Consider the following 8,834-nt stretch of genomic DNA (forward strand, 5'->3'; position numbering starts at 1 on the left):
CAAAGTATTGAATCTACTTTTTAACCACAGGATTAACTTCCTAAGATTGCTTCTATGTCTGTTGGGTTGTTTATTTCACCTAGCTTGAAATTTCCTTTCATGCTTTCAATGCGACGTAAAATAAGCAACCATACAGGCAAAGAGGAAGCCTTCATTAACCTCCTTAGCTCCTTTGCCTTTATTCCATTGTCTCTAAGTGATTAGCGTACTGTAATCACGATTTCAAGAAGAAGTCTTTGGTTTTTGAATTAGTACTATAAAAGCTTAAAAGTTTTTACTTCTTTGCGGTTTTAATTTAATTGCTGAAATTGAACTTTCAATTAAAAAAAAAACTTTTTTTTTTGCCATTATACTATTTGTTGTCACCGCAGATTATAAAGGTTTTCTTTTCTTCCTACTTAAGTGATTCTTTAATTTTATAACCAAGTTGTATTCTTCTTTCATGTAATTTGAAATTAACTAATTGCTTTTTCTCTCTCTCTCTCTTTTTTTTCTTGCATTTCAAAGTTGTTTGTTACAAAAGCAATCTAAGATTTTTTTTCCGTTACATACTGAAATAATTTGAAATAGAGTTAACTTGTGTACTTAAGTAAATATCTTTATTTTTTTATTGTTAAAATGCTGTATTCATTCATTAAAACCTAGGTTCTTGATTAGAGAAAAGCTCCCTATGAATGGATGTCAAATGGTTTCATCTGTTTTGCATAAAAATGTCAATAAGTTATATAAGAATAACTACATTATTTCTATTATTTCACTATTACTCGTTATTCTTGCAACAATTATTACTGTTTGAAAACTTAGTTCAAAAAAATTTCAACTACCTTTTAGTTCTATCATAAATACACATATGTTTTTAAGAGTAATTTTAATAGTTTCTTAAAATTCTTATGCTAAGAGGTTTCTAGAAGTAGAGTATATTTTTTAATTTTCTATAATCTTTCCATGTAGAAAAATTTAATGTACTGTTTTGTAGGTTTTTTCCCCCAAAAAAAAATTGACTTGGATATGTTTTTTTTTAACCATTTTATTTTAAAACAGTAGCATCTTTTTTAAATATATCTTTAGTTCAACAACTTTAGACAACTTAAAATGTTTAAAATACTGCATTTTATACAAACATACAATGGATTTCAAGTAGAGCAAAGAAAGAAAACCATTATCATTGGTAACGTAAAATCAGGGAAATTTGGTGAACTTAATCAGGGAAAAGTCAGGGAACTTTTTTTCACAGTTCCTGTCGCCACCCTGAAGTACTTATTGAATTCAGTAAGTACTAACTAAATTTTCTATGGAAAAAGCACTATACTTACGCTTAGTAAAATTTGTAAGTATGACTTTGGCCAAAAAAAAAAAGCAAAAATAACTTGAAAGTGATAGTAAATATCGAAACTGATTGTAAAATAACCGAATGTAGAAACTAAGCGTAAACCACCATACGCTTTTAGATTCTACACAACATTTTATTCACATCTGCTTTCTCTATAGTTTGTAATCAATAACTTCTTTACAAAATACACTAACTAAATTAAAAAACATAATAATTAAATTTTTTCAATGAAGTAGATAACATTGACTTTGAACTTTTATTTCTATTATGAGAAAACTGAAAACTGTCTAAGCACTAAGTTGTGCACAATGTTCTTGCTTAACCAGTCTTTTGCTAATACGAAAAGTATGAAAACTTTCCACTTGTGAGTAGGTGATATATGGTTGCCCATGAGAGAAATATTTATGTTTCAAGTCCAAACCGAAAGAAGACATTTTTTGTTCTTGAGATCTATTTATGGTCTTTGCAAAAGCTAAACGAATCAAAAATTGAAGCCTTTCAAATGTGTTTGAAAATTATGACGCTATTAATGGATTACGTGGCAACACAAACATTTCTCCTTTAAACTTTATCGTCAAAATTGTTGAATTTTGATGAAGAAACGTGTACCGTTGCAAAATTTAGGTGGGTTTAAATCGCGAAAAAGAATAAATTGTTGAGCCAATTTTCAACCGGAAATCGTGTAGTCGCATTCCTGGTGTATCCAGGGTATTTAAAAATTCAGTTGGAATGTTTACTGCTTTGTTTTCATCGACAACTGTATAGACTTGTTCAGCATCAATGGGGAGCTTTTTTTTCCAGCCGTCAGTAATGGCCCATTATTCGCAATAATTGTAGCTAAGACAGCGTCATTGCTCTGTTGTTATACGTTGAAAATCAGTGTTAACTAAGTCGGTGGCCCAACTGTCAGGTGACGGCATATCATAATAACTAAGTGGCAAATTTGAAATTGAAATGCAAAAACCTTCAGTAAAAACTAAAACTTCATATTTATCTCTGTAAAATCTGGATTTAAATATTTGTGTGTTTGGTAAACTTTATGAAATACGTCTTCAAACGTGAAAGTTATATAGTTTCTCTTTAAGAAATGATGATTGTGTTGGATAGAATGTCGTCAAAATTGTTTTAAACAGTTGACGAATACTGTTTCTCCTTACGTCAAACCTGCATTAGAAAGTGTCAACTCCCAATGACTTTGTGCGACCAATAAATACAATTTGTGACATGCATAGGGATATGTATTTGACAGTCGACAATTGACGATCCACAAATACTCCTGTCTGTTCGAAAATGTTTACCGAAACCAAAACTGCTACAAAACCAGCGCGATTACAGAGGCAATTATGATTTTAAAAAAATTAAATTTATCTGGAAATAGACTCTCAATTAGTTCACTTTTCGTCTCAACGGCAGTGTAGAAAATGTTTGTCTATTTGTTGTACTGTATATTTTGATACAGTTCCATTTCACCGTTTCCAATACCCAGCAATTGCTTAGAAAATACTTCAGGGATTAGATTATTTTGCGTTTATACTCGCATGTTCATGGCCAATCGCATTATCTCGACATTACGCTATAAAAACGATTGTTTTAAACATGAGTTGATTTCATCGGAATAACTGGTAATGTCTGCCGGAAGTCCCCAGACAGTATTCAGACAATTTCGCCTTCATGAGTCATAGTACACTTATCCGAAATTTTAATTTCACTCCTCTCTTGCAACACTACAGCCATTCCACGTTTTTTTTTTTTTTTTCTTAAATGTTACACATTGCGTTTTGTTTATGAAAATTTAATCGGCAACTTTAAAGCTGAATGTGCTGTTCGTCTACCATCTAAAAAAAAAGTAGCAGCAATGCCTGACAATGCAAATGTCACTGCAATTTTCTGTTGCGAACGTATCTTTGCAAGAATTAATGATATTAAAAGTTTCTTGGGGAATAAAATAAAGAAAATAATTGTTTTCCGCTTAAATTCATTAAACTTCCTGAAATTAACCTGGAATATTTTTGAAGAATTTAGTGGTCTTCTTAGTTAAAGGAAGTTATGATTCTAGCACCTTCAGAGAAGTCTAACGCAAGTTTAATATAATAGCCTGGAACCTTCCTGCTTTTCTAATAAGGCTCTCAAAGCATTAATGCACACATTGCCAACGCGAAGACAGATCTCAAGCAAGTATCACGAATGCAACTCTTGCAAAGCTTCGTGATCCAGATGTTTTTTCTCACACATTGGGCGTTGAGTCAATCTGGACGAACCGTAGTAGCTTTGAAACCGATACACCTATTTAATACGTTTAGTTAATCTTGATACTGGTGGAGAAAAATATTTTTCACAACGGTGTGAAATCTGCAATTTGTAGCAATTCAAAGAAACGTTTTGAAAAATATAGTTGATTTTCTCAGGAAGTGAATAATAACCTGTAATATCCCGAAACGTTATATGGAAATTTCAAGCAACATTTCTGAGTTTTCTTATCATGGTGTTTTTAGTAGTAAGTCATACGATGTTAGAGTTATATCGATTAATTAACTTACACCGCCATCTATTAAGAATTTTTAGAACTAAACAATTAATCCACACTATTATTGCATAATTAATATGAAATTTTCAATAAAAAATTATAAAAACTATCCTATCGTTTAAGTTGGACCAAATTACAGATACTTATGAAATTTGATAAAAATCGGTTCAGTAGTTTCGGAGTTTACCCCGAACAAACATCGTGACACGAGATTTTTATATATATAGATTTTGTTACTCTTTTGCGGGAAAAGTTGTCACCAACCCATTTAAAAGAATGTATTTGAAAAAAAAAAAAACTTGATAGCATGAAGTAGCAAGGGAAGACTAATCAATCCAGGTAGAACTCTCTCTCTTTACCAGTAGCAATTTCAAATAATACCTTTTAATAGCATTCCAGAAATTCAAAAAGTTTAGATTTTGATTTATTTTAAAAATTAGTTCATAAAACAGTAAGTTGCTTGAAACAAGATTTTATTTCAAACATGCATTATAATACAATAAAATCTGCAAAACATGAACTTGTAAAAAAAAAAAATAAAAGAATCCAGTAAATATTCACTTTTCTGCCAGTATAAGTAACTTTCTTATCAAAGTGTAGTACTGTTCTTAAAAGAGTTATAGTAGGGTGGCCTTAGCTATAGGGCATTTTTCGAAAGTTAAAATTTCGTTGCTCCCACCCTCTTGTTCCAATGGACAAAGGAACATCCTCCCTTCAATTGAACAATTTCTAGGCGTGCCTCAAATGCCTGAAAGTTCAGTCAGTCCTAGAAATCTAGTAAAAAAATTTAATGCATTTTTCTTTAACTTCGCAACAATTTCCAGAGAATGTATTTTATTAGGACTAATAATTTCTATAATATCAAAACATAATAGAAAAGTGAGGATTTAGTATTAGTAGGGCAGTTTTTACAGTCTTCAGCAATGATGTGTGAAACAATTTTTTTCCCTCGCTTTCATATTTTGTGAGAATATTGTGATCCTGAATTTTACTCCTCTTTCTGCAGCATCAATTGCAAAAATTATTTTATCAAGTTTTTCCATTCCTCTTGTAATATCTAAATTCAACCTTCCAAGTTGAAATCTTTGTTAAGGAAATCGGAACTGATTGAAAATCGGGTAAAGAAATATTTTATAACGGGTATTACAAAATATGTATAAGCTTCTAGCATAATTTGAGTCACAATTCTCTTAACTGTGGTTGGAATAATATCGTCTAATGAGGAAAGTGCAATAGTTTCGTGAGCCAAATTAAAGCTATGGTTTGAAAATATTTTGAGAGTAACTTTACTGATTTCTCTGGATTAATATCCTGATAATTGATCAATTGACGCATGAATAGAAAATCCGGATAGGGAACTTGAACAGCTTCCGGGGAGAGAAAGCAGGCTCGAACGTTGACTTGAGTACAAGAAAAATACATAATGTTCTTTAAGAGTTCCTCTTCTTTTTAGATAACTGAAGCTGACCCTAAAGTAGTTCAATTTTGAGTACATAAAGAGCCTTTGACATCCACCTAGCACAATTTTATAGTTCCTGGCATACGAAATGATATCCCATTCTTTAGAATCCAGGTGAGAGTATTATGGCTAATTCTAACAAAACTCTATGATTACCACGCTGTTGTTTCTGAATAGAAAGGTGTTGCTCAAGAAATCTGAGCATGGTTGTGAGAGTATATCGAGTATTTCCATCGTTACCAGATATATATTTTTTTGTCAAATTTTATCCTGGTTCTCAGTCACTGTCGTCAAAATTATCGTTGCTTGGATTGTTTGAAGTTGGAAGCTAAATCATAAGCTGTTGATGAGACATATTGTTATTCCATTTCTTCGTAAGTTCTTTTCTTTCGAACAATTCCTTTTTTTTTATTTCTTTTTTTTCCCCCACTGCTTTTTGTGCTAGTTTTTTGTAAGCACCAACCATGGAGCCTGGGCGTCCTTTTTCGCACTGAAGAATTCAGAATTTTCTACCGTTTTCATTTTTGATCTCTTTCAAAGCATCTGCACGCTCAATGTCAGAGAAATAAATGATCCATAATTTCAGGTCTCTCGGCTCAAAAATTTTTTTCTCCTCCCTTTTTAAACGTGAAATTCTTGAAAAAAAAAATTCTGTAATTGTTTCATGCATCATAGAGTTAGGCTAATTTGTCAGTTCAGTGTGCATTCTTCTAGTAGGAATTGATGATTTTTTGGCAGAAAACAGAAGTCCTTGAAGCAATAATGCTGCATTTCTTACTTTTTCGTCATTGTAAAAAAGAAAATAATAAACAGTTAAAACTTGCCTATTTGATGGTATTTTCACTCCAACAATTTGATTAGAAATGTAATCGAGAAGATAGATATAAAAATCTCTTCTTAACTTGCGTGAACAGCTACCAGTAGACGTTGGTGCTATGTTACAAGCCTAGTTTGATTGTCACAATAGTCAGGCAAAAGTCACCAGCAGCACAAACCGCTCTTGAGCGAAAATTTGTGATAAAAGACAATGCCCGTACTTGGTTAAAATATATGTAAACAATGCACATTTTGTAAAAAATAGAGTTACCGCACAAAGGGAAAATTAAATTTAAAAGATAATGTTATACTTAGAAACTAAAAACGATACACATTTCATAAAAACAGAGTTACAAATTCAGTTTATCTAATCACAAGAAAAAAATGTATGGATTTATTTTTTAATATCAATAATACATTTCTTTTCATTAGTGTTTTCTCACATTCACTCAACCAAGGTTAATGCCATGTTATAGAAAACACTGCAAGTTAACAAAACTCAAACTAAATTATGTTTCTAATTAATTTTAAACACACTCGTATGTTATGTGTTCTTACAAAAAATAACTCGGCTAAAAGCTAATGGAGGAGCTTTTGGGAGACCTCATGAGTCGCGAGCGTCTTTTGGGCGAAAAAGCTTTGCCGCCTGGAAAGGAACCACATGAAAAGCTATACAAAGTCGCAGGAAAAAGCAGTTTGAATTAAATAACACTTGACAGGAAATAAGGCCATCAAAAATCCAGATTCGCTAGAAATTTGTTTTTTAACTTGAAAAAGATGAAAAAAATGTCTTTTCGGTGAAAATTTTATAAACAGAAAATTCTATTCTGAGGCACCCTTTAAACTTTTCTGATTGAGCTAATATTTTGCACACATTTTGTTGTCCATTGAAACAAAATAGGGGGGTGGGACTTAACTTTTTACTAAGTTGAAAAAATAAGGGCCACCCTAATATACAGTCGAGCCTTGTCGATACGAACATGATTAAAACCAAATGTTGTTAAGATTAACTACAATATAACACTGATTTAAAAATTGTCTAGGGACTGGGAAAAGGTATCGTTAAATCAAGGTGCATAGACACTCAATGCAGTCCAATCTCGACCAGTGAAATGTATCATTGAATTGAGAAAATCATTAAATCATAGTTATACTGTACATTTGCAATCCTCATCCTTTTCTATTTACACAACACAATTTGTTTTCAGATAAAACAAATTTATTCTAAAGGTCCCTTTGAGTTCATTTAACTGGGTTCGCCTGTATATCTATAAATGTTTCTTTCTCTGTCTCATTAGCTTTAAAATGGTTTAATGTAATTTAAAAAATTGTTTAAAATTGATTTGTTTTCCACTGGTAAAAATAGACAAGATGATGATAAATTCATCTTGCCGTCCATTAATTGCTTTGTACAAAGTTAATGAAAGGCTAGTGTTTGATTACTTTCAAAAGCAGACAAAAAATCATAACTAGAAATTTTAAATAATCTAATATAAAAAAATACATTCATATCAAAATATGTTACTATAAAAATATGAAGATTCCTGCAATTTTTAATCATTTTATCATTCACCCTCAAATATTTTATTGTCATTCATATTTCTGACTTTGACTTAATCAAATGTCTTAGTCTTGTACTTTTGAATAATATTTAGGCATTGATTATATCCATCTCATTTTTATTGTATGAAAAGACATTAAATTTTTTGCTCTCTTTACTGTTCCTATTACTTTTAGAAAATCAAGTATACAGGGTTTGTGGACTTTGGAAGAAAAAAAATAGGTTTTCAGTCAACTCTTAGAGAAAACATTACCTTCTGCAGCAGTTTGTATTAATTGTTCAGAATTAATTTTGCGAATCCAAAAGCTATTAATCCATTCATTTCTGATTTATAAATACAGGGTCCAGCATATTAACCTCCTGTACTTTGTTGCAGAGAGTACAATGAAGGTTAGTTGACAATTAGTATGCTATTGCCATGTTGTATTGCATAACCATTTGTTTTTAAATGTTCATTCGAGAAAAATCACATTTTAAGTAATAAAGTTGCACATGAGTAATCATTCATTGTTTTTATGAATTCAACGGCGGAACACCCAGTCATCAATGTCACAAATGTATTAACTTTCATCCAAATGTTTTTTTAATTTAATTTTTTATTTATTTTCTTTTATACTTTGGAGCTATTTTCCAAAATTGTTTGACGGGGGAAAACCGTAGTCAAATTTGAGTTCAGGGGGTCATTTTGCATAAGAATCAGCAACAATGGTGTCAGAAGTATTTTGAAGGTTTTATTTTTCTGTGCAGAGTTATTGGTTGCTAGGATGTGTTTCTATCATCCCTCATAATGGGGTTGTTTCCGAAATTTTTAAAAGTATTTTTTTCTGAAAGAGCATGCTTAAAAACATAGGATCTGACCATGTTTTAAATAATTTAGCTAAGTTTAATATTTTCAAAAAATTATTTCTATTAGTGCGCGTTCATTGTTTATACTTCTGCCGATGACATCACAAATGATGAAATGCCATTTACAGAACACGATATTTAATTTGCTTCTTTACTCACATTTGTTAGCAACAATATGGTTGATAACAAGCGTAGAGCGTATTTGCTTCTTGATTATCATAACCTGGAAATGCAGTAGACAGATGCGTCGAAGGACATCATAAAGACCATGCTTTATTTTTAAAATGTCAGATTTTTT

The sequence above is a fragment of the Uloborus diversus genome, chromosome 5, assembly GCF_026930045.1.
Source record: "Uloborus diversus isolate 005 chromosome 5, Udiv.v.3.1, whole genome shotgun sequence".
NCBI lineage: Eukaryota > Metazoa > Arthropoda > Arachnida > Araneae > Uloboridae > Uloborus > Uloborus diversus.